The following is a 27925-nucleotide window of genomic DNA, read 5'->3' as shown; positions in this document are numbered from 1 at the left end:
CAACATGTTGTATATTTATCTAAGCATGTTTAATACTGCAATGTAGAATATTGGGCTTTCTAAGATGGCTACACACTGATCAACAACTTAACTTCAGCTCTCCCAGTGTGAAAAAAGAAACTGAAATACAAGGGCCAGGAACTTTGTCACTTTGGTAGTAAGTATACTGCCTGGGTGCCAGCAAAGAAGAAACTTAGAGACCCTGAAAGAAAATCAACTAGAAAAGGTGAAGAGAAGACACTGACTGGGAAGAATCCTGCAGCTGTGCAGCAAAAAGCAGTTCAAGCTCCAGCTTTGGTGCAAGAGATGGCTTCAAGTAATCTAGAGGAAAAATAAGAAAAATGTGCTAAGAGATTACTAAAATAAACAAAACACTGAAGGTGTATATCAACTCAAACTACTGAAAAAAGTATGAAGCCTTAAACAGATATTCAGATGAGCTGATAAAACTGATAAAAATCAGAGGCTGAAATAAAGAAAAGGCTGGCTAAGTATAACACTGCTTAAGAAGAGATGTTTCAAAAAAATCATAGAATTAGAGGACAAAGCACATAGGGAAAAATCTGAGATTTTCAACTATACCAGGGAAACTAGAAGAATACCTCTCGACCTGTCAATGCAAAACATCTGGACAAAGCTAGATATAATGGGGGGGGGGGGCAAAGGTCTAAAAGTAGGGACAGGTTTTAAATATTGCTCATAAACATAGAAAGTTGCTACAACAAGATTTGTGTTAGCGTACATTTTTCTGAAGGATATGACATCTAAATCTCAAATGTCTGTCATTATTTAGTAATATTTAGTAACTTCAGTCCTCAATGATTTTCCAGAAAACTGTAAAGTTTATGAGGAACAGACCAAAAATATAAAGCAAAAACTTGGACATTCTGTGAAAATCTAGACAGTTGAGAGGTATGTCTAGAAGTAACAGACTGTATTAATTTTATGAAAGCACAAATAAGCAACTGGACGCATATTCCACAGCAAAGAAAAGTTAATTGAAAGGGCACACCATGTGTATGACCCGAATCTGGCCAAGAGAAACTATCCAAGATTTGTATTAGTTAAGATGAAAACCTACCAGCAAAAAGAGTTTATCCTGACAAAAAAGTGGCAAAAGGGCAAAGTATTAAATGTTGGAGACAGTAGAGTGCTTGTGGAAAATTATAATTCTCTGTACATGAGACAGAAGAGAAGCAAATTTACTCCAGTAATCAGGAAATGTCAAGAGCCAGCTGTGAGATTCAAGCTGCTGTATCCAGCTATCTTCAGAATGTTTTTTCCTGCAGGATCAAAGACATTTGTGGATGCAGAACAAGCTAGGGAGAAAATACAAGTTTGTCAAACAAGAAGTGATCCATCAAGCAGACATGAACTCTGTTTCTCATTCTTCTGATAATAAAGCACATGGATAGCCTTTACCAGTCAAACTTTTTCCACTGTTCCAAAGGAAAATTCTTGATAGATAGAGAAAGGCACAGGAGTTGACCAAAAGAATTGAGAATACCTTGTAATTGAAATGGAGTATAGAGTTTGTAGATAGAGATGAACAAAAAGATGACTAGCAACATGGAAATTACTGAATAAATGTGAGACTGCAAACCATGAATTGCATTTGTGAATTGCAGCTCTATAAGGTAGAAAAATTTTACTTTTGTTGACCTTGCTAAACTTGTGGGGAACTGAAAAGCATTTGCCTCACTTCATATCATTAATGTTTCAAAGGACACAGAGAGGAGGGGAACAGAAGGAAAAAGGTAATTGTAAGTAAAACAATTTCTATTCTTAACTGTATTTCTCTAAACCTTTTTCACAATATGAATTAAATGTTTTACGCTAAAGTATTTTTAGTTGCTCTTGTATGTGGAAAAGTTACTAAAGTAAACAGGTGTTTATAACATAATAAGGTGTTATAGCATAATAAGGCAAGACAGACTAAACAAAAGAGGTGGTGGCATAGCTATAATGTTCAAAGACTCTCTTAAGGTAGACAAACTAAACATATCCCCACCAGACATCCCTAACATGGAATTACTTATATCATGTCTGCATATTAGCTTATGCAAAGCCATAATTATCATGGCTGTCTACCTACCCCAGGTAAGAACCTTCCCAACATTGAACATCTCCTCTCCTGGTCCTCCACCACTTTCAGTCAAGAAACCATCATCCTAGGTGATTTTGATCTTGATTGGTTTACCTACTCTTCCAAATGCTCTTCTAACTTTATCAGTCTATACAACTATACCCAAATCATAAACTGTCCCACTCATACTGAAAAACACTCTCAAAAAGAATCTCTACTTGATTGGATATTGACCAACAAACCTAACCAGAATGACAAAGGAGGCTGCCTTCCAATCAGACTTAGTGATCACTCCCCCACCTATTTACTAAAAAAAAAAAGAATACAAACCCAATCTATTTCTCCCATCCTATGCACCCACTGCAAGAAAAAAAAATCCCCTAATTCTTTCAACCTACTGCTACAACAAGGTGATTGGCCACCAATAAGAACCTTTAAACTGGAACTTGTAGTTTAATACTTTAATAACAAATTCCTTGAACTCCTAAATAGTTTGGCCCCTGTAAGAAAAGTACGTATCAAATCCAAACAACTACTTTGACTTTCCCATGACACTAAACTTCTTATCAAACAAAGAGATAGAGCTAAGTCTCTATACCAATCCATCAAAAGCATAAATGATTGAACCTTATATCAGCAGCTAAGGAACCAAACAAAGAAATATATAAAAATTGAAAAAAAAATTCTACTTCCATACCTCTGAAGTAAGGCACCTTCACAACCCTCGCAAATTCTGGCAAACTATTAACCACCTCCTTAACCCATGTAAAACCTCCACCCCCATTACATCCGACACCTCCAAATCCATAGCATCCCAATTCAACTCTCACTATATTAACTCCATTACCTCCCTCCTAGATAACCACCAAAATCTACCTCTCTCAAGTCCCCCCTACTGCCTCTAACACCACCAAGCCTTTCTCCTTCAGACCTGTCCAAACTTCCTACATAAAAAAGCTCCTCAGAAAACTTAAACCAAGCAGTCTAGCTGCAGACCAACTCCCCAATGAATTCTTAAATATTGCTGACCCATCTATCACCTATCCCTCTATCTATTCTAATCAATCACTCTATCTCTGAACAATATGAGCCTCACCTCTGGAAAGTTGCACATATCATCCCCCTCCACAAGGGCAGCCCCTCCAGGGAAATCACAAATCATCATCTCATTGCCATCCTCCCTCCCATAGCTAAAATCCTAGAGAAATGTATTCATCAACAACTCCAAAATCACCTCATCGACAACAACCTTCTATCCCACTCCCAGCATGGATTTAGGCCAAAGCATACCACAAACACAGCCTTAATATCATTCATATGGTGTCACCTATGCAAAAGTGAGACAAAACGTATCAGCTCTACATATATATGACCTGTGTTCATTACCTCATGAACAATAGTTTCCTAGTCTGAGCAATTTTCTTTGACAAGTCAGAGGCATTTGTCACTGTCTCCCACCAGCTTTTCCTAAACATACTTGCCACCTACCATCTCAGTTCATCCACACTTACATGGTTCAAGAGCTACCTATCTGACCATAAACAGGCCACCAAATGGGAAAAAAATCTCTCTCCTCTGATTCCAGTGTCTACTGGTGTACCCCAGGGATTCATAGACGGACCCCTCTTTTTTATCCTATTTACCAATAGTATAAATTTGGTAACCCAACTCACTAAAATCGTACAATATGTAGTAGATATATCCCTTATCTGCTCAGCCCCAACCCTCCAAGAACTTCAGGATAAGACTCAAAAAGCATTTCAGGAAAAAGAAGCCTACCTAACCAACTTCCAGCTCATTCTAAACCTGAATAAGACCAAACTGATGTTCTTCACCAACAAACCATCCAGTAACCACTCTCCATCCCTTACTATTCAATCCACCAATGGAACCACAATTGCACCCACAAACCATACCAAACTCCTAGGTGTAACTGTAGATGACAGGATGAAATTTGATATTCACATTTCCCTGTCAATTAAGAAAGTCCATGCCAAACTTGGATTTCTCTACCGTGCAAAACCTTTCCTTACAAACCAAGCCAGACTAGCCACTGTTAGATCCCAACTTCTATCTAACTTACTCTACTGCTCATACATATTTAAAAACCTCTGCAAAACCAACCTAAACAATCTGTCATCCTGTTATAATAAAATCACAAAATTTGCCAGCAACCATCCCCATAAATCTCATCATTGGTCTGCTCTCCAACAACTAAACCATCTCACCTTTACATATAAAATCATTCACAACCCTAACCATTGCCCCTCACTTTCCTTCCTAGTTGAACCTCAAGTCAATAGAAGCCCCCTTAGATCTTCCAACAGATTGATGCTAAAAATAACCCAGTCACACAACTGCCATGGCAACTGTCTCTACTCTATCAAAATAGCTATAGCCTGGAATGCTTTGCCCCAACACAGTCAAAACACTCCCAACTACTTTTCCTTCAAAACCAAAACTAGAGAACATCTCAAATCCAGGAGGATTTGCTCCTGCTGTTCTCCTGGATAATCAATCCCCTCCCTTTCTGCTTTGCTCTTTCCCCTCTCTAAACAACCTGTCTCTAGCTTTAGCCCATTTTAAATTTTGCTACTGTGCAGTAAGCAATGCACATTTTAAGTGTGCTACAACTGATGACACCATAGGTGCTTCTCTGTCAATCAATTTCACTCATTGTCATTTCATATCTGAAATGCTGCTCACATCCTAATTTCTATCTCTGGACTTCTGAACATACATGTACAAGCTTTGTATTAAGTGTTATATGTATGTAATTTTAAGATTTTTATGATTTTGTATAATTTTGTATTATCTTTACAATGTTATTGAATGTGGAGCTTTTCTCCCTGGGTCTCCGCTGAAAATGGGCTCCTTGGCCCAGTCGTACACTACCCGGTTAACAAATGTAAAATAAAATAAAACAAATAAATAAAAATAAATAATGTGCCTTTTTTCTTCTTTTTTTTCTTTCTTCTTTTTTGGTATTAAGAAATGCAAGCACTACAGTACAACAAAAAGCTAGACAAAAGCATGTTTAATCTAATAGACAATAATCTTGGGTTGTTGAGATGAGGGATTGGGTGAAACAATACACAGGTCATATATATGTAGAGCTGATACGTTTTGTCTCACTTTTGCATAGGTGAATGTCTAGATCCTTGGCTTAATCTAGTATTAAAGTTTAAGTTGAAGCAAGTAAATATGAGTACCCACAAATATAATGAAAATGTTTCCTTTAGAAATAAATGTTTCAACTTGTCTTTCAGGCTGCAGCAGAGGCCTACATTTTTTTCTATTACATTTGCATGGAGACAAGATGCTAATAGGAGAATTAAATCCAGAACACTGGGTTCTTTAATGCAGAAAGTTAATGTTTTCTGAAAGTATGCAAGTTGTTTTCACATCTGGGACAGGAATAAAGATAAAAAAAGAACAGAAAGTTGTTTTCACATCTGGGAGGGGAATAAAGATAAAAAAGAACAGACACCAATTAGTGTAAGCAGAATCATGGATAATAACGTGTGATAGGAAGGATAACCTGTGTAGGCAGCTGTCTATCTGGGTCAAATATTCCTATTAGGAGGGTTACATTTCATTATTTGAAGATATACTAACTTATGTGTATTTATATTAAGTTATTATTTATATTAAGGTAACAGGTTATGAGAGTGTTTTAGGGTATGTTTTTTTTTGTTCAAGAGTTTTATTAAAACAAAATCTTGTAAAATGTGGCATAAGTTCCAATGTTGATGATAAGAAAAAAAATGTATGATGGATTAACCTGCCAACATTAGCAGATGCATATATCACAAAAGCTGTCAACAGACATTTAACAACTGCCATATATAATAGGTGGAAATAATGGCTTCTTACCAAAATGGTGACAGTTTCCATTTTATCATGGAATCTGAATGGTCTCACTGGTATAGACAAAAAGGAAAGAATATTAAATTATATTAAGAAATACAGAGTGCAAATAACCATGCTACGCGAGATATTTTTGGAAAGAAGTAAGCATGTGAATATGATAAAGAAAGGATTTCAGGATGGATATTCAGCAGAATATAAGGGACAATGGAAAACAGGAGTACTTAAATGTTTTTTGAGCAAAATAATCAACTTTCAGCAAGGAATGTTACTTATAGCAAGGGAGTGGAATTTCATTTACACCAATAAGGATTATCTTGTGGCCTAGAAGGGAAAATATAGCAAAGGATGGTAGATTTCTGAAGAAATTTATGAAAATATTTGGTATGAAAATATGAATTCAGCAGTAGAAACTCAGAAAGAATTGACATATTATTCTTCAACTTACAATAATTGGGCCAGACTAGATAAAAATTATATTTTATGTGAACATGGACATTTAATTGAGAACTTTGACACACATCCAATAACTATGTCAGATCATGCACCCATAATTACTAAGATAAAAAAGAAGGTGATGAAGTAAAGTGAGAGCCTGGTGCTTCCCCACCTACCTGTTCAAACAGAATCATTTAAGGAATAGGTAGTAGAAATTATTCAGGATTTATTAGGGAATATAGAAAGTACTCCAGAATTTATATCTAGTGAGTGGACTAACATAAAAGTGGAGTTTAAAATATGGTAGAAATAAAATAAAAAGAGATATGGTAAAGATTAACAATAATTATTTAGAATGGCTGACTAAGGTTAAATTAGAACAGAATAAGGGTGACCTCACAGAACAAGAAGAGATGAATTTGCAGAGTGCTAAAGAGAAAATAAGAGAGTACTTGGATAATATGCATGAGTTTAGACAGACTGCTGTTAAGCAACTGTTTTTGATAACTCCAGAGCACACAACTTTTGGCACAACTTAGGCAACAGCAAGTAAAAATGTTTTTTGCCAAACGTAGGGAGCCTATAACAAGAAAAATAACCAGAAATCTTGTAGAGGTATTAGAGATATTTTGGAAATTTTATGAAAATTTGTATAAAGCAGAGAAGTGGAGAAATTAAGAAAAAGCACAACTGGAAATATTTATGGAAGACTTAAATATACCAATATTAGAGGTAAATGAGGCTCAACAATTATCAGTAAAGACATTATGAGATGAGATAAAAATGATAATGTATAACCAATCTGCAGGAAAGTCTCTAGGAATAGATGGTATTCCGGTGGAAGTTTGGAAGCTAGGAGGGAAGAAAGTGATAAAGATCTGGAAGTTTTGTGTAACAGTATTTTAAAAGGAGGAGAGGCACCAACATCCTGGAAAAAGCTGTTGTGGCTCTAATACCTAAAGTCAGTAAAGACCCATCCAATCCAGCTTCATGTAGGCCCATTTCATTTTTAAATCATGGTTATAAAGTGTTTATATCAATAATTGCTAAAAGAATTACAAATGTGATGCCAACATTGATAGATATGGATCAACGTGGTTTTGTGGAGGGGAGGCAAACATTTCACAACATTAATAGAACAATGATGATCTAGAAGGAAGCAGAATATAAGAAAATACTGCTGCTGTTGCGGGGTCTTGATGAAGAAAAAGCATTTGACAGAGAAAGTTGTGAATGTATGAGTAGGGCAATGAAAGCATTTGCATTTTCTGATATATAATAATGCTAATTAGGCAGATATATGATTGATTGGAGGCAAAAATCACTGTGGAGGGTTCCTTTCTGATAAGATGTGTCTGAAGAGAGGAGCCAGGCAGAGGTGTCCTATTTCACCTTTGTTATTTGCGTTATATTTAGAACCACTAGCAGAGAAAATAAGGGACTCAGAAATTCGAAGATGTAATTGGTATGGCTTTCAAGAACAGTTCGCTTTATTTGCAGATGATATTATTTTGTGTCTGATAGAACCAGAAAAGGATATCTCAGTATTGTGGAATATTTTGAGATAGTTCTGAGAGGTTTTTTTTTTGGAATATAAAGATTAATCAAAGTAAAGCAAAGGCCATAACTATAAACTATGTACCACACGTGAATTAGTTCAGCAATACCTACACTTATGGGGACATGATAAAATGAAGTATTTAGGAGTATGGATTGAAAAGGATTATGTTATGGCAGCTAAGGATATGTGGGACAAGACTAACAAAAGGTAACACAAAAACTGAGAAACTGGAAGCTCTCACCTATGGATATGGATACAAGCAATACAAATGTTTTTAGTCCCTTTAGTTTCATACACAGGCCAGGCTTATTTTTATTAACCAGAGGAGAAGTTATGGGTAGTAATTAATAAAGAGTTGGAGATTTTATCTGGGAGGGGAAAAGGGCAAGAGTCAAGTAGGATAAATTGATCCTCCCACTAGAACAAGGAGGGTTATTTTATCTGACTTGAAGGGATATTTTAGAGCTGCACAGTTAAGGCTCTTATACATAACACAATCAGAAAGCTACAATTCAAAGTGGAACATGATGATGCTAAAGCAGGGGGGTAATTCCAGAAATACAGAAAGACTGGGATTGTTTTTTTATACAGATCCTTAAGGAGAAAAACAACACACAGGAAAAAATATATTCATAAAGTAGAAGAAAGTATACTAAGAACTAAGCCAATATGGGAATGGAGAAAGTAGATTCTGCCCATAGGAATGGCTGCAGTTAAGGGTACACAGAATATGCAAGAAGGGATTGGAATTTACTGGAGGAAGCTGGCAAAGGAACCAAGGTATTGGGAACAAATAATTAGAGAGAGAAAGGCAACAGAATGGGAAGATGCCAAGAAGGTATGTGGATTGCAGGCTATTGATTGCTTTCCATATCAGGGATTGATATCAGAATAAAGACAAAGAGAGCAGAATAGGGGAATACTGAATGAAAGACCTGCACTGGTTGAGTTTTTTATTGAATCAAGAACAGAGGCTGCTTTGAAAAAAGGGATAATTAGTAGGGTATATAAAACATTGCACAAGAACAACAAGAATCAATCAGAGAAGGTCAAAAATGATTGGGAAGACAGATTAGATAAGCTATTCACAAAGAAACAATGGGGGGACATGCATATGGCCTCCAAATATGCAACAAAATCCAGAAGATTTAGGATTTTTGCCTAGAAGTCTTTCCTTAGATATTTTTATACCCTAAGCAGACTGCAAAAAAAATTTCCTCAGGTAGATGGTAAATGTTGGAGGTGTAATGGCAAAGAAGGAAGTACCTGGGAGCATATGTTCTTGGAGTGCAATAAGTTGGCAGATTTTAAAATTCTCTGCAGAGTACTCTGTCAGGGATACTGGGAGAGCAAATAAATGAAACTAAGGAAATAGGAAATTTTTTTGGAGCTGGGATACAGGATCTGAATTGCCTAGACATAGCAAGGCCTTGATAAGCTCAATTCTGGTGGCTGCCAAAAAATCAGTTACTAGAAAATGGTAGTCAAATTCTAAACCAACTATACTTGAAGTAGTGAATATTGTAACACAGATAAAAGAACAAAAATTAGGAGCTTTAGAAAAGGGTAGGAATGGTAAAAAATGGGAATTATGGGAACAATACATGTGTAGGAGGAATGGGGTTTAAGAGAAGGCAGCAACTGAACAATTTATGTGATGTGGTGTATGGTGGGTGGGAGGCTGGCATACTGGTTAAGGTGTTTACCTTACAGACCCAAAGTGCAGGGCTTGATTCTTACATGGGGTAATTGGCTTGGCTTAAAAGGGTCCATAAGGACAGTTAGCCTAGTATGAACCTAGGTATGAACCTATGTTGCTTTTTCCACCAGACATACCCCAAAACATACCTGTCATCAGTCCCCTACCTAGTATCTGGAAAAAGCAGGTCATAACTGCAGTCTCCATGGCCAAAAACATAGCCCCTATGGGACTGGATAGCATCCCAGGCTGCCTACTAAATGGTCTAAAACAGGACCTAGCAGAACCACTTGGTACTGTCTTCAACCACAGTCTAAGTAATGGGTTTGTCCAAGCAGAGTAGAAAACAGCAACAGTAATTCCCTTGCACAAAGGGGGTCCATTGACCAATCATGGGAACTATAGACCCATAAGTCTAAGCAACTTTATCTGCAAGGCCATGGAGAGAATCATCATGGACCTTATCAGCAAAGACATAGGTGACCTTCAGACTTTTTACCCAACCCAATTTAGCTTTGTTAAGGGTAGATCGTGCTTATTAAACCTGGTGGACCTCTTTGAGAATGTCACCAAAGGCATGGATAAATGCAGAACAGTACCTACAGCCTATCTTGACTTAGCCAAGGCTTTTGACACAATTCCCAACTCAGGCATCATTCAGAAACTCACCCAGCTGGGAATTAACCCATATGCCACTATAGATGGTAGCCAAATGACTCACTGACAGAATGCATTCAGTCAAAGCTGGGGATTCCACCTCTACCAGCAGACCAGTTACCAGTGGTGCACCACAAGGATCTATGCTGGGCTCCCAACTGTTTGGAATCTATTTTTCAGAAGCCTGGGTGAAAATAGATGGCCTGTGGCTTACCAAGTTCACAGATGACTGCAAAGTGGGTGCAGTGATTGAGTCCCCAATGATGTTGACATACTACATAAAGGGCAAATGACTGGTGCCAAAGCCACGGACTTAAACTAAATGCAAAAAAATGTATTATCATCCCTTTTGGCAAAGGGGAAGTCCCTGTAAATTACAGTATTAACAGTACCCCTCTTAGCTCAAACCCTTTGAAAAAGTAAAAAATAAGGTATCCAACAATAGAGGCGAGACTCGAAAGCAATACTAAAGTTATTTAATGAAGCGCTTTTCGTTGTCGTATTTACGGCAACTTCTTCAGATTAATAAAAACAAATGCCATACAAGTTTATATAGAAATTAAAACAATAAAACAATCACATGATCAGCAATCAGCTGATATAACACACGTGGCTACAAAGCAACATGCCCAAACAACCCCCTCCGAGCCATTTGTCCTATTACCTAGTTGATTTCAAATCTCAAAAAGGGACCACTTATAATAAATAAAACTCTCACCTCTCTATAAAATATGTAAAAGGTTGATATGTATATAACCCATTAGTTGGTCTAAACAATTAGATACATCAAACCATGTTACATTACAATCATGTCAAGAAATCAAAATATTGACCTTAGATGGAAACATGTAACCTTTCAGATGCTTCACTGTGGGTCCCATCATATATAAGCAAAACCAACTTAGGTACGCATCCTTTCAAGTTATAAAAAATATATATATATGTCCATTGTAAAGAGCGACTACACTCCACCAGTAGTTGTAAACAATTATAATGGCTATACTACTATTTAACAATACTGTCTATAGTAATGTGACAACCTTGTCGTATAAACTTGAACAACAAAATCAAACCACATAAGTTAAATATAAACAATGAAGAAAGTATGAAAATATAAAAATTATAAAAGTTATGTATATGTATCAAATAACACTAGCCTTATACAAAATGTCATAAAACACATTAGAGACAATGATGAATTAATAAAGGAAAATAATATATTTACGTCAATTGTGTACAACGTACCCTGTAAATCCTATCTAGTCAAACTTCTAAGTTTTAAGAGGCAGGAAATGTTACAGAAGTCATTAAGACCAGGACTTGAAAAGGCATTGAGCCTTATCTGCCATGCTAACAAACGTTCTTCAAGAATTAAGTTAAATGGCCCGCCTCTAGGGTCCGTATTGACTTGGTCAATTGCTTTGAATAAAAATCTATGATTTTCATTAGTGGCTAGCTGTCTAACTAAAGGAATCTCCTGTTTGTTTTTCTTGATGGCGTAAGTGTGCTCGTAGACCCTATCTCTGAGTCTACGCTCAGTCTTCCCTACATAGAAGGCTGAGCATAGTTGACACCTTGCTACATAAACTACCTGTTTAGAATTACAATGAAATTTACTTTTCATCTTATATCTCCTATTTATATAGAAATGTTCTCCAAGCTCCATGAATTTACACATCCTACAACACCCACATGTGGTCATCCCAATTTGTTTAGTTGGGCAAGATGTTACCTTCTTTTCAAGTAGATTCTTAAGATTGCACCCTTTCTTTAAAACTAATTCAGGTAGTTCACCAAATTTGGTGATCAAAAGTTTATCAAGAGTAATAAATTCCCAATTTTTATACAAAATGAACCTAATCATTTCACTGTCCTTACTACAGGGGGTTATAAAACTCGTTCTGAAATCTTTGTTGGTTTCATCCACATGTGTTTGTTCCAACAATAATAGCTGATGAACTGGCATTTCTAAACTAAGTTCGTGAGCACAACTGTCAAAGGATGTTCCTCTATTTAATAGTGGTTTTATCCGGCCTATGTGTCTCTTGTGTGTTAATTCCACAATAAGGGACTGTACCAAACGGGTAGGGTAACCTCGCTGTTGGAACATATTGTTCAACTGGACGCATTCGTCACTAAAGTCAGATTCCAATGCGACCATTGTAGCCACGTGTGTTATATCAGCTGATTGCTGATCATGTGATTGTTTTATTGTTTTAATTTCTATATAAACTTGTATGGCATTTGTTTGTATTAATCTGAAGAAGTTGCCGTAAATACGACAACGAAAAGCGCATCATTAAATAACTTTAGTATTGCTTTCAAGTCTCGCTTCTATTGTTGGATACCTTGTTTTTTACTTTTTCATCAGTTTGTTGTTTACTTTGTTTGTCTCAAACCCTTTGAAGAGAGATTTAGGAACACATGTTGATAGCAACCTTAATTTCAATCACCATGTGTCCACAGTAGTAAGGAAGGCCTTCTACGTTGCATATCTCATAAGTAAGGGTATTGCATCCAGAGCTAAGGATGTTATAACTCCCCTGTACTCATTTATCATTAGACCACTAATACAGTACAATGCTCCCTTCTGTATGTACCTCACCAGACACCTGCAACCACTGGAGAGACCTCAGAGGTTTCTCACCAAGAAAATTCAGGGCATTCAACACATGACCTACAGAGACAGACTGAAGGCCCTGTCACTGTGCTTTGCATCTTATAGGCTGCTGAGAGGCAAATTGTGCTTGGCCTGCAGAGCAGTCTCAGACCCTGCCCTAATGGAAATGCTGTACATCTGCAAATCACATGGGTCAAGATTCACTCACTCTAGGGATCTTAACTTAGTCTGTGACATTAACAGGACAGCTGGAGAGACAGATATGTCTCCCAAAGATTGCCACTCCTCTGGAACAAACTCCCAATTCATGTAAAACAGAGCTTCTCAATGATCCTCTTTAAGTGTAACTTAGACAACTGGATCAGAGACCATAGATTCACCTTAGGGGTGTCACCTGTGTCTCTCTCGGATAAGGGCAATCGGTGCTGATCATAGACTCACACTGCAAATATAGACCATACAACTTGGTCACTAAGGGAGCAAGGATATAACATGGCTAGGCTCATAAAGACCCTAGGGCCAATAGCCTAGTAACCTCCTATGGATCTATGAACCTGTCATATGGTATTTAACAATATATGTGATGTATAATGTTTGAAAATGTGAACTTGTTAATATGGTTTGATTAATTTTATATAAATGTAAGGTTGCCTATGTCACAGGTGATGATTCAGTAAAGGTTTTTTTTAAATATGTAATATGTTTGAACTCATATTTGTACATCTTATACTTATTTTCTCAAATGAATACCTTGATATTGCATGTTATACTAATTTCAGCTGTTTCTGTCATATTTATTTATTTACTTTGCTAACAAGGTGGGTGGACTGGTCCACAGATCCTTTTTAGCCATGACCTGAGCACTTTGTTAATGACAAATATGTGAGTCATATACAATGGCAAAGGCCAATATGTGAGTCATATAAGATAAGATGAACATTTACACATGCATTAAGGACATAGAAAATTGTCCTGTATACACCATGAAAGAAAAGGATTCTTGCTGAATGTTACATAGGAACAAAGTAATATATGCAAGTGCAATATAAGGAAATAAATTGTATTATACACTTCTCAGAATAACAAGTTGTCTTATATATATCAAAAAGAATAAGTTGATGTAAGTGTATATACTATAAGGAGGTAATAATGAATCTTATATTTGTTTATGAAGCCTATTCCAGTACATTACAAGGGCTAAAAATGGCCTAAACTTATAATGAATAAACTCGATGGTTTCATATGTAGTAGCATCTTTTAGTTGTTTGATAATGGGCTTCTTAATATTTGATCAAAGCATGCTACAGCGATCAAAAGTTAATGATACAGAGAGCATCGACAAGTCGCATCAATGACTCTCCAAAATCTCGAAAGCAAGAATGTTGGAAAAAAAGGTTTACATAAATAAGCCTGTATCATTCAGCACATGCAGAACTAAGGGTGAGAGACTTAGATGAAGCCCTCTCTCAGCAGCTGCTTTTTGTCATGCTGGTGCCTTGCACTATCTACAAAGAACAATGTCATATGGTTGAATCTTCTGATGAGTAATCTTTTAGACGTAATTTACATGTTGTCCCTTTTCAATATTATGATTGCAACTTACTTATTTCTGTGTTTCTTTTTTTATAATTTAATGTATGCGTTGTATGTTTTTTGTATGTTTTTTGTGGGTTTTACACTTACTGGGGCTTTGGGGGAGACTTCATGTGATGCAGTATGTGTGCTGCAACTACAATGAACATCTGTGAAATGTTTGTGCTGAGACCATGGCAGTTAGCTTATGGTATACAACTGTATAGAGTTCATTTTTTAAAGTGTTTCCAATATTCTTGCTTTTGAGATTTTGGAGAGGTGCTTGACTGGTTAACTCTTTCTGCATGATTAACTCTCAGTTGATGTAACCTTCTTCAGTCAAATGTTAGGAAGCCCCGATAATGACACATTGTTGTTCACCACTGTACTTGGAATGTAATCATGGCTAGAGAGAATTGCTACTTAAAGTACGTTTTACTTGTGCTGACAATAGATTATTCCATCCTTTGTATGTTTTAATAATACATTCACCCTTAGATATGGAGCCATATATAAGGACGCATAGTTTGTCACAGCTAACAAGTTTAATGGAAGAATGTACATATTTAAATAAGCTTTCTTTATTTTGCTATTTTTTGGTCAATTATGTTGTATAATCAAAGCAGATTAATATATTACTCCTGACTGAGTTGGAAGTCACAAGTGTGTTACTAGCCATTATCCCTAAAATAGTTGCACCTTTTAGTTGTTTGATGATTTGTCTGCTATTAATTCTGTGTGGTACACAAACATTAAAGCTGGATCCAAGTACAGTTCTAACTATTTATGGCTTTGTACTTGAGTAATTTTGTTACTTTAGTGATTTACTTCTGTGACTTTAACGTAACATAATAATTTGTTATGCCTGTTTTGATGTCTAATATTTAGAATTGTTTAACAGGTGAGTGTCTTCCCATGTCAGTCAGGGTTTAACTTACTTTGAAGTTTATGTTTTGACTACACGCTTTATGCATCCTTAGAAACTATTTTCTTTGTCTAGCAGTTAAAGGTTTGTTTGCAATTTGTTACAGACTTGTATGTGCACTCTGAAACGGTTTTACCTCTACTTTAAAAACCTCGTTAATATTTTGTGTATATACTTCAGGAAAGTAATTCATTACACTAAAATGTGATACTTTGTTGTATGCTGTTTCTGCAATTTATTGTACACCACCCGAAAGTCTGTTTAACATATGATCTGTAAAATATCATAACCTTTATTCTGGTAGGTCTCTTCCACTCACATTTCTCCTTACAACAATTGATGTTATATGATGCCCATATATGTCAGACTTCAGACATTCACATTTATTGTGTTTGTCTTACTTGTGCCTTTGGCCCTGAACATGGTTGGGAAAGGTCCTTGAACCAGATCACTTATTCAGTTATTTAAATAAAGCAATATATAGATAAATAAACAGATAAATAAAATAATTAATTAATGAATAAATAGATACATTAGTGTGGCCAAAGAGTCTCACAGTTTAAGTTAAACTGAAACCTTCTCAAAGGTACAACTGCATGTTTTTCTGTCTCTGTTTGTTTGACTTGGTATTTTTGTCATGATATATTTTTCTGAATTGCTTACTTTATCCAATTAGTGATGCACTTCAGTATAGCTCTGAGCATGATTTAAAACACCGGCCAAACTACAGTCATTGCATGATAGAGAAACTTAGATGTTAAAAAAATTCTATTTCTGAACCTTGTTTAATCTTGAGTCCCCTCTAGTGGTCTAGATATGATATGAACCTATTGTATGGAGAAAGGTAGTACTTGTTGCCTTTTAGTATGCAATCTTTTAATGTTTCATACACTGCTGCTATAATCATTATGACAGTCATTTAAGGTCACAAGTTTCAGGTAAAAATAAAATCTAAATTTCCTAGCAGATGAGAAATTTGAATTTTTTTTCTTTAATCATGTTTCCCTAACAAATAAAAAAACAATATTTTCTTTGCTGGCCTTTGAGAATAATATAGAAATAATTAGCTGGCAATTTTACTGGATAAGCATGAATACTGCAAGACAGAGCTGCATTCTTATTTTGCCATTCTCTTTTGTTTTAAATAACAAGGGCAAACGTTTCAAGTTATTTATTTTCACATAATACAGTTATGTTCAGAAAAATACTAGGACTATGTTTTCTGCACAGTACTTTAATATTTTAATATATAGGAAACTTTTTTGATTCATGTCCACCTTTCAATTGTTTCATGACTTTTCCAACAGGAACTTTTATTGTGTTACAATTATTAGTAGTTAAACCAAGATCCACAACTTCCTGTTAACAGCCTAATTAAAAAAAAAAAAACTTAGACAGAGATAACATTACTAAAAATGATATAAATACACCCATTTCTACACAGCTGTTTATCTTTGAAAAACTATGGAATAAAAAGTGAATGTTTTGTGATGTAAATCTGTAAGAAAGCTACTTTAAGGTTCCATTCCTATAAGAAGCTGATATGCCATAAAAGCTCTTATGTGCTGTTGTATCAGTAATTGGCATATCCACAATGCAAATACGCTTTTGTGCCATTTGTTGAAGCCAATGCTGTCCCTGTGTCAATACTGTGCCTGCAAATCAGTGTGGAAGAGAGCAGCAAATAACAGCTTTCTCCATTCCCAGATATCTGCCAGTCATCAAGCCATCAGACAAAAAAACTCAAGAAAACACTCTGTTGTGCATGTCAAATAACCACCAATGTTTACAAAAAACACAGAAATTTATGCAACAAATGGAAGATGCAAAATCCAATAAAATGTATTAACCTTACAAAGAAATGTATATACAAGTCTGACAGTATGCATAGCTGTCATTGTTATTTTTGAAATAATGTTTTTGTTTTACTTCATGAGAAAGCTTCATATATGCCACTGTTGCATTAATATATGGAACACCACACTTTCTGCATGCTGACTTGTCTAATTCTTAACTGTGATTATAAACCCTTTTTGGGGCTTATAGAAGGATGTCACAGTGGAAGACTTTTATGACAGTTCTTTTACAACTTTATCTGCTATTCTTACATATCCATCCATCTATCCACAATCCCTTTTCCCATTTTTGCACATGGGGTCAGCACTGGCTATCCTCTAGAGCCAAGGTTCACACTGCAGGGTGTCTAGCCCTGTCACTGTTATTCTTCCATAACACACAAACACTCACACATACACACACACACACACACACACACACACACACACACACACACACACACACACACACCTATGGCCAATTTAAAATCTGCCTTAAAAAGAACCAACATCTGCCAGGCATCTTTGTTTACATGTTTTTCTATTCTCTTGGAAATATGTAGTTATTCACCCTTCCCCAAAATCTTTACCACCCTCAACTCTTACTAAACCAAGTGCTATATTAAATATCCTACATGTGAAAGTTACTTGAAATATTATCTACTCTCAGAAATGCAAGCTTATTAAGAAGTATGGTGTTCTACCTTGTTCCCAGCTTGGATTATGATGAAATAATAGCACTTCAGTTATATTACTTTATTTTGCAGTGGCAAATTTATAACAATGCAGTTGCTGATGGGGATACTATTCATGGATTCTGGATATACATCTGGTTGGTATGTTTGATTATAATTCTCTAGTAATCCCATTTGAGAGCCATAGTTTTGGTGAAGGACTCCTTGATTAGTTGAAAATTTACTTAATGGAACTGTTCAGTGTAACTTTATTCAACAGTCATCTAGGTAGTGGTACCTTACTTTCTGGGCTGCCTCAAGATTATGTCCTTAGAGCCCCACTTCACCACTTCCATCCCTCACCTACTGTATATCTGACCATTCATATAGATGACCATCCTTCTCAGCGCAAGGAAGATATCTTTAGCTAATTAAACAAGCTTATAGAAGGATTTGGCACTATTCTGGGATTGGCGTTCAAGGAATAACATGCTGGTTAACTAGTAGCACAGCTTAAACCATAACACTTGGGACCTTCCAGCAGCTATTGAAACTTGTCATATTTTATATCTGATCCCTTTAATTGCCATGTTTTCCATGTTTATATCTTCAAATACTTTGAACTGTTGCAGAACTTTAAATTGTTACTTAACTTCCATACTCATTTTATGCTGCAGATACCAGGACAATCAAGAGCTGTATATAGGGAACCTGCACTTCTAATGCTAGAAATCAGGGTAAAAGCTAGTAACAACATCTTTAACCCATAGACTTGAATAAGTCTGACCCCCTTCTTACTGCTGGCTCATCTACGAAGGGCACCAGATTGAAGGTTATGTTAAATAAAGTATGCCGCTTTATACCTTTTTCTAGTGGGTGGCATCTCCATTGCATTTCACTTCTCAAGGCAAAATACCACAGTGTTCCTAAAAGGGCCATCCTTCTCTTTGCTGCAATCATTCACTATTTATTCTATAAAGAATATAATAATCTCTCATAAATGTACTCTTGCATGTAGTCGGCTTTGTGGTACAAATGGATACAGCTGTGACTTTAACTTAAATGACCTGAGTTGAATTTTTGACACAGACAATGAGAGAGTTGGATGGTGAGGGATTAGTGATCTGCTGGCTCACCCATCACTGTGGGGTGGGAAAAGAAAAATGGCAAAATCCTGCTAAAGAAGTGCTCTGTGGAGCAAAATTTGATTCTATGTGTATAGTGAATCGCCAGAGTCATCACAGGCAGGGAGTGCTTGCTGTACACCTGAGCAGTGCAGGTGTGCAGAAATGTGCACTCCAGAGCAGAAGCAGGCACTGCACTATGTATGCCAGCCAGCAGGGTGAAGTCTGTAGATCTAGAATGAAAAACTGTTAGAACTTTCTAGTGAAGAACTGTATTGAAGCTATCCACAAACTTCCCTGTCTGACTCAATGAATATTAGGTCGTATATCCTTCCCTCCCACCTGTCTAGAGATGGCTCAGTCTAGATGGTAAGCTAGACTTATGGACTAAAAGACAGGATGGGGTTTGGGGCACTGCTGATGGTTACAGTAACACTAAGGCTCCCAAAACCAAACTAAATAAAGGCCCCCAAAATCAAACTAAATATGTTAATAATCTCATCACTGTATTCAACCCCTGCCTACTTCAAAGAGATGGGACCATATTTATCCACCTTCCCACCTGAACCCTGACTAGTACTGAAAATGTCCATGTCAGTGGTGTTTCTCTTAACTGGGATTCATTATTTCTTGACATTAAAATAATTTCAGGTTCTTCTCTCTTCAGAATGAAGTTTCTTGTTTCCCATGACTCTCAGTCCCAATGCACCTGTCTCAGGAAGAAGGCTATGAGATTTCCTTTTGCTCCTTTCAAGTTCTTTAGTATGTTACTAAATTTTGACTGCCAAATAATATGGTGCTTGATGTGACTCCATTAACAACAGCAAATACAGTTCATTTTTCTTATACATATTTGTGTCTCTGTGGTCCATCATTTCCGTGATTAACAAACAAAAATCAGTAAAGGATTTACTCCAGAATTCTGAATATCAGAAGATTTCACATGACTGAAGTAAAAGTTAGTTACATGTAAATAATATTCCTTAGCATAAGGAATGATATTGTATCCTGTAGGCAAATTGTCAGCACTATGATATTGCTACTATGGACCAAAATTAATGTTACGCTACCATTACCTATGTTATATTTACTCAATATATCTTGCCTATAACCACATAATGATTTATTTCAGTGAAAACTTTTGTGCCCGGGTCTTGTATATAAATGTGCTATGCAAAGGAAGGGCTATCCCCATTAAGAAAATGCAAACACATTTCACAAAACCAGGTTTAAAGGACTGAATTATGTTTGCCTACAACCTGTTAAACAAAACACGACCTTCCCTGAGATGTTACTATCTCAGAATTTAGTATATTTATTTAATGCTTTTTCCCCACAGAACACACACACACACACACACACACACACACACACACACACTTTTTCCTTCCAAGCAAATTAAATTTGCACTTTTAAGTATTGCCTTTCAGAATTCAAAATTATACAGTGATCATTAATAAGAGCTTTAGTGTAGTGTTGAAAACCAGTTATTGAAATGTGTGTTCACAGAGGAGTTAATTGTTTTCTGGTTGCTATGTGGTTCCCTAGTCTTTGGTGCATTCGTGGTAGTTCCACAGATGCAACCACAGATTGCTTCGCCTATTACCACAGTCACTATTTAACCAAACCACTACTGTTCTCCTGACTCTTGATTGTCTGATTGAAAAGTTCTAAGAAAACACACTTACTTTACACCATACCTCTCAACCTCTTAGTACAAGAAATCTGGGCAAAGCCCAACAAAATGGAGGGACAGATGCCCAAAAATAGGGATATATTTTAAATACTAATCTTATAAACTTAGAAAGTTGCTACAGTAACACTGTTTGTTTTAATTTACATTTTCTAAAGAGTTTGAAGTCTGAACCTCAAATGTATGCCATTATTTAATGACTTCAGTCCTCAGATAGTCCCAGTGATTTGCCAGAAAACCACAAATGTTATGAGCAACAGACCAAAACTATGAGCCAAGAATCTGGACATTTTGCAAAAATCTGGACAGCTGAGAGGTATGCTTTACACTGTAGGCATGGGAAATGAATACGTGCAGTCTGATGCTTAAAAAATGCCACAGACTAGTGCTGAAATAAGTGATTCACTGGTAAAATGCTTAAGAGTAGAACAGTGGAGTTTTGTTTTTGCCTTTGTGTGGATCTGAACATACCATCAACTTAAAATGAAACCAAAACATTACATACAACATTTAGTACCATGGTATCACTGAGTAACTTCATCAGTGAATTACTTGATGGCTTCTGAGCAGATGTGATGACATTGTGGATAAAATAAAACTAATAATATTGATATGTGAAAAAGGGGAAACTATATAGCATAAACAAGTTTGTTTAAAATATAGTCTCAAACTAAAGGTACTGTTCACTGTTCCTCAGAATACTATGAGCATTTATGTTAAATGTTTAATGGAGCTCTTATCTGTCTAGTCATTAGGCTTCATATGTTTAACTCCTTTAGCTTGTCATACTTTTTGCAGTAATGGACTTAAATTATTTTCTTTTTTGCAGATAATATGCTAAGCCCTTTTTTACTTTACTGTGTCCTTCATTTCTGATATCCTGCAAACTGCATTCTTTGTCATACTTTTGAATTCACTTGGTAATGAATTATTAGTCACTGAACATGCCTGAATTACTCTTTAGTTTGCATTTGTTTACTGTATTATATGTGTGTAAGTGTCAAATGCATCATTGTACGTACTCAACTTTGTGTGTATTATATCTTTACTTGCAATTATTATAATGCTCATTCTTAATTTTTGTACTATATCATGGATGTGTTTTCCCCAAGACTTCCCTGAAAATAGGAATTCCCAGTTGCATATTATCAATCAGTCTTGTAACAGAATATGTAAAACACAGAAACAAACAAAAAACAGCAATAAATAAGTAAGAGAAAGATGTGTTCCCCTTTTTCATAGTTCTCTTTACAAAAAGTCAGAAATAATTAGAATGATCATACTATAACAGTAACACCGTAATTAAAGAATGTACAGCGAAGGTAGTCTATAATGTAGGGGCTTGTCATTCACACACACACACACACACACACACACACACACACACACACACACACACACACACACACACACACACACACACCTTTTACTAAATTCATACCTCATGTGCATTCACCCCAAACCACATATGTGCCTGAAAAGAATAATACTATTGCCATAATCACTGAGTAGGAAAAGCAGTGTTTCTGAATGCAGCCCTTGCAGGGAAAATTCCCCAGTCTGCAAGGTAACGTGGCCTTAGGGTAGATTATATTAAGTAAGGGTTTGTGAGTAATATAAATGCATAATTTAAATCCTACTTTAAATTATTTTTTCAGACAGAGGGCTGGAATCCGAAAACTTCCCTGCATTGTGCTAAGCACATTTGCATGACGAGTAACCACAAACAGTGTGTGCACGATTCCAAAACACATTTGTCACAAGCCACACAGGCAGAGTAGTACTGTCAGGAGTGGCATATGCTAATGACCACATAATGATGTGATAATGAACAACATTATTACAGTGGTCATCTTGGGGTATGCAAATGAGGCAAAACAAGATGGCAGGGTGATTCATAAATGTATAAATGCCTTACAGTGGACTGCAACCATTGCATATTTGAACTCAGCTGAATGTTGATGTTCAAAGAAAGGGAATTGCAAATGAATGTCAGAGGTTGCTGCAACATTACTACATGTGTATCTGCAAGAGGTTCTTATTGCCACTTTACCCAACAGTGTTCAACATCACCCCTGGAAGCACCAGGTCATGCTTTACATTTCATAGCCTGCACAACATTGAGGACCAGTACAGGTGTGGATAGTGACACCATACAAGATATTGTAGACATATACTGGTCTCATCTATGGCCTCATGGGAGTCACGGAGTACCTATTGCAATGGATACTAAGGTATATGTAGCTGTATATATATATATATATATATATATATATATATATATATATATATATATATATATATATATATATCTTATATATATATATGGGTCCCCTTCAGTAAATCGAACGTAAAACAAGTTTGAACCTCATATGGCTGAGACCATATGTTCAAACTTGTAAATGTTTGATCGGACTGAATGGAGATCTCCATACAGTGTGGAATGGGAAGATTTCCCTTTTCCGCAATGTAGTGCAATCTCGAAGTTGGTATATTTAAGTAAGGGGGGTGTAGGGGGTGCAAGGGGTTGTAGCCCCCCTGCTACAGACGTTTAATTTTGTTTTTTGTTTTTTTACTTCAGTGTTCGAACTATTACAAGTTCGAACATATGATCTCAGCCATATGTGGTTCGAACTTGTAATATGTTCGATCTACTGAAGTAGATCTATATATATATATATATATATATATATATATATATATATATATATATATATATGTAGATAGATATTGGCTACAGTGAACTTTCAGCAACATACTGGGGACACAGTGGGGGGTTATCTTAGACATCTTTTTTGGGAATACCCCATCGATTTATTGATATTATACATTAGTGCGCGGGGAAGCATATGTGTTTCTCACATACCATGGAGGAGCCAACACCATGTGGAATTTCTATGGTTTAGCCCATTTCCCTGAAGTACTGGGGATCATTGACTGTGTCCACATTGAAATAAAGGCCCCACCTGGTGACCTGGGAAGAAGGTATGTGAACTGCAAAGGGTATCACTCAATCAACTGCCAGGTGGTCTGTTAGTCTATAATTCACAGAATATCATCTACAATGTGTATACAGGCTATCCAGGCAATTATCATGACTCCTACACACAGCATACATGTGACCTATATCAACATTTTGAAAACAGTGACTTCTCCCAGGGGCATCTTGTTGGTTTTGTTATATGCCCTAGTACCAGGCTCATGACACCCATAAGAAATCTGCAAAATTATACAAAGCTGTGGTATAACTGTGCCCAGCTGCGAACAAGGACTATTAATGAATGTGAATGTGGTCTGCTTAAGGCAGGCTTTCACTGCTTAAGTTCATCTGGTGATGCTCTAAAGTATGATCCTGGCACCTAACCAAAAATAGTATCAGTGTGTGCAGTGGTACACAATATTATGCTTATGAGATAGTTATAGGTAGGTGGCCTCTTGCAGGAACAGCAGTGCCTGTTACACCAGACAGTAGAGGCTGAGTCAGATGCAAAGTCAATAGAACAGTCAGCTTCAGTGGATGATCATGTGACACAGAGGTGCGTACAGTATGCTGTGACATTGGCAAAGAGGCAGAGGCTTGCATACACCTTCCGAGCATAGTAGATAAAAGTAAAGCAGATATACAACAGTAAAAGAAATCCATCAAAAAACAATACCAGGCTGTGCTTACCTGGGCATACACATACTGGGCATACTGCAAATCAGACATAGGTAATCCAAGTAACAATTATCATCATTTGCACAGGTAAGAAAAGGAGTACAGTAGTAGATGTCTTTCACAGGGAAAAGTGTGAGTGATGAAGATTATTGAATTAAAACACTTTGTTGTGTGCGTTGCTTTTCACTGTGCATGTGTGTGCATGTGTATGGTTAACATAAACATAAATGGCTTTGGATGGGCCAGTGTCAGTAAAAGTTTGCATATGTGATGTACTGTTGGCAGTGGTGGTGTGACTGTGGGCCTGCTGAGATACACCTTCAGCAGGAATTGCAGCATTGCAGCTTGCAGAACTGGATAGGTCTAGGGCATGCATGGCAGAAGTTTCAACATATTCTCCATACCCCACCCACAAGAAATAGCTGTATCAGTCAGGAGTTGCACTAGTTGTACCTTAACCCTGGCCAGATGTTGGTGTGCTGAGTGGCTGTAAGTAACATCTGCTACGGGACATGCCACAGCTATGACTGCCATGATTTAAACAATAAAAAAGTGCATAATTTAATTACAGACCTTGAGGAGATGGCCATGAAGTGGGAATCCCTGATGCATCTTTATACCACAAATCAGACAGCTTTAATTATCTGGACAGTGAATATGGGGTTCAGAGGACTTAAAAAGAAAGATGTCTACATGGTTTCCATCCTAATCATAGCACTACCACCATCCTTGTTAACTTTGCTAACATTATTAACCATCATCGCAATGATGGCAATTTAGGTTCCTCCATCTTTCTTGATCTGTCCATAGCTTTTGATACTGTCTCCCATTCTAAACTCTTAACTACACTCGCGGACCTTAATTTTAGCCATTGTGCACTTACTTGGTTCCAGCAATATCTAACTTGATGCCAGCAAGCTGTAAAATGGCAACAAAATCTCTTCATTACTGCCTGTAACCTTGGGAGCTCCACAGGGATCTATTCTGGGCCCTCTCCTTTTTATTATCTTCACTAACAATCTTCATACTGACACCCCACTTGTCTCCGTAGTTTAATGTGTGGATGATTCCACTCTGATTTGTGTCACCCCAGCACTCTAAAAAATCACCCAGTAGTCATTTAATGCTGTAGAATCCTGGCTAAACAATGCACAACTTATACTTAACCCTACCAAAACAAAACTCATGCTCTTCTATCCAACTAGAGCTGGAGACATCCACCCACCATTCAGTCTCATCATTAAACTATACAATTATTTCTCCAGTTTCACAAACAAAATTACTTGGAGTAGTCATTGACCATAACATAAAATTCAATATACAACATATCACATACCATAAAAAAGTTCACAAAATCTAGGAACCCTGTACAGAAATTGACACTTTCTAAATAAATCTTCAAAGGCCACTGTAGCAAGCACCCGTCTTACCTCTATGCTACTATACACCTCACAAATTCTTACAAACATTAAAAAATCTGACCTAGCAAAACTTGAAACCTTTTATAATAAAATCTCGAAGTTTGCCACAGTAACACATTTCAGAGTCCATCATTGTTTGGCTTTAAAACAACTATCCTGACTCAGACTATCAAATCTACTTGTTTATAATCAACTCACTTTCACCCATCGAACACTAAATCAACCAAAAAAAAAATGCCAGCACTTCAAACTATACTAATACACTACTCCAATAGCAGGGTATTGTGTTCCAGTAACAAATCCTTCCTAAAAATATCCAAACCTAACAATGCAGCTGGAGTTTCCCTTTACTCCAGCTGTACAGCCAAAACTTGGAATTCCCTGCCATTAAATATCAGAACTACCATTAACACTTCTGACTTTAAAAAAATTCTCAAATCACACCTATCAGAATCCTGTACCTGCTCTTGCACAAATCCTGGTTAGGAAATATATGTCTTAAGGCAGCTAAATGAACACAACCTGTTATTTTTGTATTTGAATAGTATACTCCTACTAAACATATGTACACTTAACTTGCCTGTTTTCTACCTACAATCACAGTACTGTTATTCTTTGTATCCTATCTAGACTATATGATTGTATCAGTGAAATGTATAACATGTAGTTTCATTTTGTACTTGTATCTGAAATTGAATCAATATTTGTATCTGTACTTTGTATATGTATCTTACAGATATTTATAAATGTAGAGCTTTTCTCCGCAGGCCTTCGCTGAAAAAGGACATTTTGCCCAGTTGGACTTTCCTGGTAAACAAATGTAAAATAAATAAAAAAGACCTGGGACATCTCTGATAGATTGTCTTTTTATCCACTCAGGCTAGTCCCCAACATCCAGCACCACACTATGGGATAGTGCAGATATACTACTGCCTCTGACAGAGGCTAGGAAGTCTTCCATCTCCATGATGGGTGATTCACTCGACAGTCCCCCACCCATTGTCAACAGGTGTTCAGCTCTTTGTTTTGCAGCAGTTGTCATATCAGGTCAGTGGCCCTACAACATAATATCTTCTAACTATGGTTGTGGCCACCAACCACATTAATGTCTGCTACCATATCTTGCCAGCCTATCCAGCAGCATGTGCCATCCTTCATGGAGGCAGATGGCTAAGAGCAGCACCTCAGTCTCTTAATCAGAGAACATTGACTTACATGTCTTCTCACCAGTGTCTGTAGGGTGCTTCTGCTTTCCTTGATTTTAGGCATTGCTCTGTAGGTATGGATAACTTTGAAAGTAATATATTTGTTTGTGACTGCCCTGCCAATTCTATACAAAGCCAGTCTTTCCCTTTCCAATATGGTCTGCTGTTTCTGTGCCTGACTGTTATATATCTGTGTCCACACTGGTTAAGTAATGTTGGGCACATCATTTACTGAGCAAATGTCCCACACAGTGTAATACCTATAGCATTGCAACTCATCAAGGTGACATGACTATTTTCTCCTCAGGGTTGAAAAGATACTTGCAAATGACATATATGTGTTTTGTATATAACAGGAATTTTTTCAGTAAAAGTGGTATCACAAGGCTGGCCAGAAAGTGTTGAACTGTACTCCTTGTATGCACTAATGGATGTGTCTCCCATTAACAATCTTAAAGCCCAATAATTGTCCTACCCTTGGTTCATAGGTTCACAGATTAGTATTAGGCTAGCTGCCCATGTGGGCTATTTTAAGCCTAGCCAGTACCCCATGATAGACTCAAGCCTTGCACCTTGTGTATGTAAGATAAACACCTTAACCATTATGCTAACCTCCCATAACAATTTCTCATCTGTACAGCTGTTGCAGGTTCAGAAGTTGCAGATCTACAAGTTCTTCCATGGGGGTGAGACTCTTTGCTTCCCATTGTGCTATATCATGTAAGTTCATCTGGCTGAGCATGATGATTATGCTATTTAGAGCTCAACTCATTACTGATTTTGAATTGCTCAATTGCAAGATGAGATCACCTGCTAAGCATCATGCTCAATTGTACCTAATGCCATGCACATGTCTGGGTCCATGTGGTCACCACTGAGCATACACA

This window comes from Protopterus annectens, chromosome 14.part0, assembly GCF_019279795.1.
Source record: "Protopterus annectens isolate FY-2018-M chromosome 14.part0, PAN1.0, whole genome shotgun sequence".
Lineage (NCBI taxonomy): Eukaryota > Metazoa > Chordata > Ceratodontiformes > Protopteridae > Protopterus > Protopterus annectens.
This window is presented reverse-complemented; position numbering follows the sequence as displayed.